The 9,713-nt window shown below is 40.6% G+C and overlaps 1 long non-coding RNA gene across 1 annotated transcript; it reads left to right on the top strand.

Annotated features, from left to right (window-relative positions):
- The first annotated feature begins 7,676 nt into the window (after positions 1-7,676).
- On the top strand, positions 7,677-9,231 carry LOC135546912 (uncharacterized). Its single transcript, XR_010456632.1, has 4 exons — positions 7,677-7,781; positions 8,018-8,130; positions 8,294-8,391; positions 8,727-9,231. It is a non-coding gene; the product is annotated as an uncharacterized LOC135546912 (long non-coding RNA).
- The last annotated feature ends 482 nt before the right edge of the window (positions 9,232-9,713 follow it).

The following is a 9,713-nucleotide window of genomic DNA, read 5'->3' as shown; positions in this document are numbered from 1 at the left end:
TCCATGCAGATCTCCTCTAGAGCAGTGATGTTTTGGGGCTGTTGCTGGGCAACATGGACTTTCAACTCCCTCCAAAGATTTTCTATGGGGTTGATATCTGGAGACTGGCTAGGCCACTCCAGGACCTTGAAATGCTTCTTACGAAGCCACTCCTTCATTGCCCGGGCGGTGTGTTTGGGATCATTGTCATGCTGAAAGACCCAGCCACGTTTCAACTTCAATGCCCTTGCTGATGGAAGGAGGTTTTCACTCAAAATCTCACGATACATGGCCCCATTCATTCTTTCCTTTCCACGGATCAGTCGTTCTGGTCCCTTTGCAGGGAAACAGCCCCAAAGCATGATGTTTCCACCCCCATGCTTCACAGTAGGTATGGTGTTCTTTGGATGCAACTCAGCATTCTTTGTCCTCCAAACACGACGAGTTGAGTTTTTACCAAAAAGTTATATTTTGGTTTCATCTGACCATATGACATTCTCCCAATCTTCTTCTGGATCATCCAAATGCTCTCTAGCAAACTTCAGACGGGCCTGGACATGTACTGGCTTAAGCAGGGGACACGTCTGGCACTGCAGGATTTGAGTCCCTGGCGGCGTAGTGTGTTACTGATGGTCGGCTTTGTTACTTTGGTCCCAGCTCTCTGCAGGTCATTCACTAGGTCCCCCCGTGTGGTTCTGGGATTTTTGCTCACCGTTCTTGTGATCATTTTGACCCCACGGGGTGAGATCTTGCGTGGAGCCCCAGATCGAGGGAGATTATCAGTGGTCTTGTATGTCTTCCATTTCCTAATAATTGCTCCCACAGTTGATTTCTTCAAACCAAGATGCTTACCTATTGCAGATTCAGTCTTCCCAGCCTGGTGCAGGTCTACAATTTTGTTTCTGGTGTCCTTTGACAGCTCTTTGGTCTTGGCCATAGTGGAGTTTGGAGTGTGACTATTTGAGGTTGTGGACAGGTGTCTTTTATACTTATAACAAGTTCAAACAGGGGCCATTACTACAGGTAACGAGTGGAGGACAGAGGAGCCTCTTAAAGAAGAAGTTACAGGTCTGTGAGAGCCAGAAATCTTGCTTGTTTGTAGGTGACCAAAAACTTATTTTCCACCATAATTTGCAAATAAATTAATTAAAAATCCTACAATGTGATTTTCTGGATTTTTTTTCTCTCATTTTGTCTGTCATAGTTGAAGTGCACCTATGATGAAAATTACAGGCCTCTCTCATCTTTTTAAGTGGGAGAACGTGTACATTTGATGGCTGACTAAATACGTTTTTGCACCACTGTATATGGGGTATTCAGTTGTTTGTTTCAGGGTGGCTGCTTCATGTAGAAAAATAATAGACCCTCTGCTGGACGCTCCTCAATTACCCCAACACAAATATTGCCGACCACAAGAAGTGAAGGAATACTGTGCAAAGGCTGTCACGTGAACTGAACTAGTCAGTTTTTCTTCCACAGGGAATTTGACCTTCGACCTTTGTTCTTGCCAGGTTAATCAAAACAGTTCTGTGTTGCTTGAAACAAGCCAGGACTGACATACTCCTACTCTTGTTCTTGCCCGATCTGCGATTTTTTAATTATGACATTTTCTAGATGTTTGAGTTGATGGAAGACCAAGACACTGACCAGAATGTTTTATAGTCCTTTGGCTGTTATTCTGCACTCACATAAACATGATGTCCATGTAAGAAAGTAGTCCTCCCCTACTTCTGAAGCCAGAGAATGTTTGTTTGTCACCTTTTAGAGTGCAGTGTTTTATTTCGCTCCAATTTCTGTGTAAGTGATTTTCTCACGTGATCAAACCAACCTGGACTTTTACTCACTCCAGGAGTGCCTGCGACAATGATTCCTAAACATACTCATTACCCCAACTCATAATTTATTAATTTAGACCATAATAACGAAAAACTCAAATTTAAATATGTGCTCAACTCTCAAAAGCTTTCAAAAGTGTATTCTTTCGGACAGAGTTCTCACACTTAGAACGTATGTCTCACACTCGGATGTTTCCAATCCATTCATTCCAGGATCTCTTTGAGGTATTTGAGGTCTATGTTTGCATGGTCAGACAGTTTGTCTGGATACGCATTGTGGTGTTGTTGATGTTGTTGTCATCATCAAATGTTCTGTCTCTGTAATTGTCGGGGTGTCTTGGTGGTCGTTAAACGCTTCCATTGATCTGTATGCCATGATACTGTCTCTCTCCTCTCCTATTCTCTGCTCTCATAATCCACCCAATGTAATGTTGTAACTGTTGTTGAGACTGAAATCTCACTATACTAGCCCAACAAACATAAATGGATTTATAATAACAGGTGGATCGGAAGAAACATCCTCAGAAATGGTTACATCTAGGTGTAATGCATTTAGAATGGAACATGAGTTTGTAGGGTGCTAACTTTGCATTAAACTACATCATTATGCATTTTGGAGAGACTTTAGTCACAGTGGGAAGGCAACATTCACCTTCATGATGAAACAATTTGAAGGCAATTACAGAATACATAAATATTCACTTTGCCACTTTGGCCATGTTTTTCGAGGACATATGAGTAACGTTTTTTTTGTAAACCTGACTCATTTGCTTAAAGTGAGGAGCTTTTTAACGGGGGCTTTAGAAATGCTTGCCGAAAGGGCTACTTTCGAGTTGGAGTGTGCTTGAGTTAATTTAAGTTCAGAGGAGAGCAATTAAATGCAACCATGGCCTGACAAATATCCTCTCGGTTTAATTGAAAGGAATTTTCAAATATTTAAAGTCCCAATGCAGTTGTTTTTATCTCAAGATCAAATCACAGATTTTTCTATATATTTTTCTATATATATTTCAAATATACAATTGCAGAATTGTTAGTTTTTTTTCTCTCACAAAGAACAGCTCCAACCCCCCACCCCAATCCCACCCACCTTTCCATCCCAGAGAATAATGCTATACTTTTTAAAATGTATATAAGGTGCATACATGTTGGATCATGGTTTAAAAATAATCTTCATGTGATAAATTAGTGAATATATGGTCTATAAGTAGAAATACACATCTGCAGGCAAAAATATTTATTAAACAGACTGTAAAAGTGTATAATAATAAAAAGAAAGAAGAAAGAAGAAAAAGTAGTAGATGCAAGTGAAAGAAAAGGTTGCCAAAAGGAGCAGAACCTGACTGTTGATCCTCTCAAGTGAATTTTATATTTTCTAATTTAAGATATATGTATTTGAGACACACATATATATAGTTAATCAAAACAGTTCCGTGTTATATATATATATATATACACTTCTCCAACAAATAAAGGGAACACTAAAATAACACATCCTAGATCTGAATGAATGAAATATTCTTATTAAATACTTTTTTCTTTACATAGTTGAATGTGCTGACAACACAATCACACAAAAATTATCAATGGAAATTAAATTAAATTAAATTCATCAACCCATGGAGGTCTGGATTTGGAGTCACACTCAAAATTAAAGTGGCAAACCACACTACAGGCTGATCCAACTTTGATGTAATGTCCTTAAAACAAGTCAAAATGAGGCTCAGTAGTGTGTGTGGCCTCCACGTGCCTGTATGACCTCCCTAGAATGCCTGGGCATGCTCCTGATGAGGTGGTGGATGGTCTCCTGAGGGATCTCCTCCCAGACCTCCCAGACCTGGACTAAAGCATCCGCCAACTCCTGGACAGTCTGTGGTGCAATGTGGCATTGGTGGATGGAGCGAGACATGATGTCCCAGATGTGCTCAATTGGATTCAGGTCTGGGGAACGGGCGGACCAGTCCATAGCATCAATGCCTTCCTCTTGCAGGAACTGCTGACACACTCCAGCCACATGAGGTCTAGCATTGTCTTGCATTAGGAGGAACCCAGGGCCAACCGCACTAGCATATAGTCTCACAAGGGGTCTGAGGATCTCATCTCGGTACCTAATGGCAGTCAGGCTATGGCGAGCACATGGAGGGCTGTGCGGACCCCAAAGAATTGCCACCCCACACCATGATTGACCCACCGCCAAACCGGTCAAGCTGGAGGATGTTGCAGGCAGCAGAACGTTCTCCATGGCGTCTCCAGACTCTGTCACATCTGTCGCATGTGCTCAGTGTGAATCTGCTTTCATCTGTGAAGAGCACAGGGCGCCAGTGGCGAATTTGCCAATCTTGGTGTTCTCTGGCAAATGCCAAACGTCCTCCACGGTGTTGGGCTGTAAGCACATCCCCCACCTGTGGACGTCGGGCCCTCATAACACCCTTATGGAGTCTGTTTCTGACCATTTGAGCAGACACATGCACATTTGTGGCCTGCTGGAGGTCATTATGCAGGGCTCTGGCAGTGCTCCTCCTGCTCCTCCTTGAACAAAGGCGGGGGTAGCGGTCCTGCTGCTGGGTTGTTTCCCTCCTACGGCCTCCTCCACGTCTCCTGGTATCGCCTCCATGCTCCTGACACTACGCTGACAGACACAGCAAACCTTCTTGCCACAGCTCGCATTGATGTTCCATCCTGGATGACCTACCTGAGCCACTTGTGTGGGTTGTAGACTCCCCCTCATGCTACCACTAGAGTGAGAGCACCGCCAGCATTCAAAAGTGACCAAAACATCAGCCAGGAAGCATAGGAACTGAGAAGTGGTCTGTGGTCACCACCTGCAGAACCACTCCTTTATCGGGGGTGTCTTGCTAATTGCCTATAATTTCCACCTGTTGTCTATTCCATTTGCACAACAGCATGTGACATTTATTGTCAATCAGTGTTGCTTCCTAAGTGGACAGTTTGATTTTACAGAAGTGTGATTGACTTGGAGTTACATTGCGTTGTTTAAGTGTTCCCTTTATTTTTTTTGAGCAGTGCAGTGTATATTTATATTTCATAAAACGGCATTAGCACTTACCTGTCCAGTAGTATGTCCTGTCCTTGCAGAAACAGCTCCTCAGTTCCTGTTTGAATCATAACACTCAAAGATTCCTCAAACAAAAAATCTGTCTCACTCTCACTTTTTCACTTTCACTTAAGACTTTGACTTCTCTTTTCCTGATTTATTCGCCATGATGTCTTCAATGAAATCGTTGAAAATACAACTTTCTGAAATACTGCTGCGCGTAACAAGCGTCACAGCAACTCCTCTGATAGTCAAGGCAAGAATGAAGTTCCTTACGCGTGCATTTACAAACAAGGAATGGTGGTCCAACCCAAAACCATTACATACTGGCGTTTACCTCAGCTCATTGGCTATCTACCCAGCTAGATTTCAAGATCAGTGGTCATTGGGCAGAAATACAGTCAATCAACGCTAAAATTATTGGTGCGCAAGGTAGTCATGTCTCGTTGTCTTCAAATCAGTTCACTTTGGTCAAAACTCCCCGAAAAAAAAACAATGACGTTTGGCTGTGTTGCAAACATCCAGAGGAATGCACTGAAACCAACCATGACTAGATAAACGATGGTTTACCGTGTGTAATTACGTCGAATGCTCCGTAAAAAATTGAAAGAGATGGAATTCACGGCACAAACGTGTTACAAAATGTTTTGATTTAGGGTATAAAAAATGGATTTTATCAAAGAAAACGGCACTTCATTTGATCACTGGGACCCTCAGAAGGAGAAATAAGAGCAAGATATCAGAATGTACGTCAGAATTTTACCTTCAGAAGTGAATGTGTAAAAACTGTCATGGCCGAAAATGTTTTTGGTGTTGATTGCTCTTCTCAAACAAAAGCATGGTATTTGTTCTCTGTAATAGCTATTTTAAATCGGAAAACATAGTTTGATTACCGAGATCCTAATCTTTTGAAGAATGTAAGACACTTCCATTTTCAAGAATGTTTAATGTTACGACGTTGTATTTTTAGTTGTTACTCTGAAATTTCCACTAATGTTGATCCCTGTACGTGGATCGCAGCCATATTAAGAGAATAAATTAAAACTGTAAATTTGGATGCAGTAATGTGTGTAATTGATTTAACAAAGGCAGAGACAGAGAAAAGTCTCAGGGGCATGAAGCCAAAATGTGAATATTAAATTACTTAAAGCTAAAACACCTTCAGGGCATCTTATTTTAAGTGTTTTTTTTTTATTTATTCTTGGATGTTTGCTATTCCAGATGAATGCTGAAATCAGTTGATCCAGAAATGTTAATAATAATTTTGGTAGAGACAAGGGAAGACTTTGAAACAACTATAAAAACTTGGGAAGCGTATTCATTTTTATATATTGCATTATTTTACATTTACATTTACATTTTAAGTCATTTAGCAGACGCTCTTATCCCAACTAAAGATAGAAGTAATATAACATATGGAATTGTTTTAAAGATGGTCATACTAAGTATTATTTAGCTATTTGATTGAGAATTTTAAGACCCCTTAAGGTATCAAATATTGGATGAAACATTGAATTTTGCATTACTGCTATTGGCCAATACAAACACTGTAACGATCGCTGTTGGAAGGATTGGTGCATTGTGGAAGGCGTTCATCATGTTAATTAATGTGAACCAGCAACGAAACAATAAAGAGTACAAAAACGAACGTGCAGCTTTGTAGTGCAACATGGCTACAATAAAAAAACAAGATCCCACACAAAACAGGTGGAAAAAGAATGCCTAAATATGATCCCCAATCAGAGACAACGATAGAGAGCTGCCTCTGATTGGGAACCATACTAGGCCAACCTAGCAACAAAAAACTAGAATGCCCACTCTAGTCACACCCTGACCTAACAAAATAGAGAAATAAAAGGATCTCTAAGGTCAGGGCGTGACAAACACATTGAATAACAAACAGATTCACCACATGAAAAAAAAAGTCCCCCAAAAAATCTAAAATAAGTTTATTTTGATGTGTCTATCCTGCGATATAAGAAACATTAGTAAACTATTTTCCCCTTCATTTTAGGCACTAAACTATCTCCAAATATACTTCCATTCATCAACGTTAGGGGGTTAAACAGACGGATTTTGTAGGAGAATGTTTTATTATGTTAAATGGATTTTTGTGGTGCTACGGACATTGTAGGCTAAGGTTAATTTACACTTCCTAATAAACTTTAAAATGGTATTAGCTAAATGATACTGACGGTGCCTTGCAAAAGTATTCATGCCCTTGGCGTTTTTCCTATTTTGTTGCGTTACAACCTGTAATTTAAATGGATTTTTATTTGGATTTCATGAAATGGACATACACAAAATAATCCAAATTGGTGAAGTGAAATGAAAAAAAATACTTGTTTCAAAAAATTCAAAACAAATTCAAAATGGAAAAGTGGTGCGTGCATATGTATTCACCCCTTTGCTATGAAGCCCCTAAATAAGATCTGGTGCAACCAATTACCTTCAGAAGTAAACATAATTAGTTAACCCTTTCATGCGCAAGTTCCAAATATCTCTAATGGTCCAGCGTGTTTTTTTTATGCACATGATGTTAGAACGTTCTCTCCATTCCAGTGCCCTCAAACCAAGGCACGCAGCCTGTTCTACTTGTCAATTTTAAATTATTTTCTAACAAGTTTTTTATTTTCTAAGACAAGTTTGAATTGAGGTGTGTTCCGCCTCATTCATTCACATAAAAGTAGTAATTTTTACTTTTGCGGAACAATAACGCTTTTTAAACATTTCTGACCCGGACAAAATTCCCCAAACACTTCCCAATTGTTTGTGCAGTTCAAGTCTGCAGGCATTTGCTCATCTCCTGTCCTGCACACATGTGTTCCACATTTCCGTCTGTTGCCTTCATCGCAGTCATAGTTGTTTTCGTTACCAATGATAACTTAGGAAATGTGTGCGTTTCTATCAAAGTAAGTTCCGTTTTACGTTATAATAGTTTCTGCATGTCGTGTTATGTTGTTCCTACTGTAGCATAATATTTGTCTGTATATTCCTTTTACCGCGGACACGCGAGGTAACGTTACTCATTTCATAACCTTTATGGTGTTATACTCAATGCTTAGGTAGCTAGCTACATTCTTCTATTAGCTCTGGAAAACAATGCTAATTGCGTCAGAGAAGTATTAGCATGTGTTATATTTTGAAGCTACCGTGGCTTTATGATTCCCAAGTGGCGCAGCTGTCTAAGGCACAGCGTCTCAATGCTAGAGGTGTCACTACAGACACCCATGTTCAAATCCAGACTGCATTTCTATCAAAGTAAGTGCCTTATTATGTTATAATAGTTTCTGTATGTCGTGTTATACTGTTTCTACTGTAGCTCACTGTGTGTATGGAGCATAATATATTTGTGTATATTCCTTATAACCGCGGACACGCGATGTAACGTTACTCATGTTTGATGTTTCTTTCTCCTGTCAAGTGGTCCACCTTCCCTATGGCCGACATGGTTGCTGTATGGACAGAAGAGAGGACATGGATGCATTTCACTACACTCGCATTAACATCTGCTAACCATGTGTATGTGACAAATAAAATTTGATTTGATTTGATTTGGATGTCTCGTTTGTCCTGCCACTTTACTCTTAGCTGTTGACATTTCTTATTTGGTTTGACGGGTCATTTAGGATGGCAGTAGCATTGTTGATGAAATGCAGTCATCGCAGCAGAACGAGGAAGCAGACTTGGGAAAAGAGGGTGGCAAAGAAGGAGGTTGCAAACATAGGATCTGTGCTCCAGTATTCTCTTAGGGAGTTCTTCTTTACTATCCCCATGAGAAGGACTGTCACCAGGAAGGTATACAATTCAGTAATTGTGGTTGTCCCCCTCACTCCTGGCTCTCTCTTCTCCTGTAGCTCCAAGGCGTAGCGATTGGTCTCCTCTACTGTGTCTCCCACCAGCTCCTCTGTCAGAAACATCTTGAAGCACTCTGCCTCAGATGGAAATGGCAAGGGGCATTGCACTCCAGACTGAGATTCATCAAAGCAAACCGCAGGACCAGGAGGGGTGAAATGACTGGCAGCCTTCCAGCTACCACAGAACTTCTGTACTTCATCCACTGTCGGTCTGCCTCCATCACCACCAGCATCTTCAAAGGGAACTGGGACTGTCTGTGGACAAGGGGTCCTCAGATTCAGGGTTCTCACGGTCTGGGGGGCAGCTCCTCACTGTCACTGTCAGAATCTGATTCCTGACTTTCAGACTCATTGTCAGAATTTTTTTAATCTGCAGAATTTCCGCATTTGTGAGTTGTCTCCTTTTGAAAAACATCGCTAATGTTACAGCTTAGCTCACTAGATACATACTAACAACACCACTGAATGGCTCAGATTGGGAGTTAGAGGTTACGTGATTGACTGCCTGCACGCAACATTTGTATCAATAAATCACTATCAGAAAATGTCTTGTGTGGCAATTATTGATATGTTTACTGTTTTATTCACATTTTTCAATTCAATAAATCATGCAGTCTGATTCTTGCAGAGATTGTAATGGGTACGTACTATGTGTGTAAAATACTTTTTTGAAGGTTGTACTGATTATGATGAGCTAAGCTAATTCCAGCTATGTGTGGAGCCATGTTTGTTGACATACAATGCATTCTGGGTTTCACGTAATCGTCTGTCGGACCAAAGATGCTATAACAAAATTAGTTGAGTAAGGGTTCACTGATTTTTTGAGAACTTCAGAAAGTGAATGGTGAATGGTGGGATGTGAACATGGTAGACGACACAAACCTTCAACATTTTTGTTAATCATAAAAAAGCCCCTGCACATCCGAAGTGAAACTGTTTCCATGTGGGATGGTGAGTCATAGAAAGGTTACACTGAGACTGGGACCA

This window comes from Oncorhynchus masou, chromosome 10 (assembly GCF_036934945.1).
Source record: "Oncorhynchus masou masou isolate Uvic2021 chromosome 10, UVic_Omas_1.1, whole genome shotgun sequence".
Lineage (NCBI taxonomy): Eukaryota > Metazoa > Chordata > Actinopteri > Salmoniformes > Salmonidae > Oncorhynchus > Oncorhynchus masou.
Note: the sequence above shows the minus strand (reverse complement) of the source record. Positions and strands in the feature narration are given on the sequence as shown.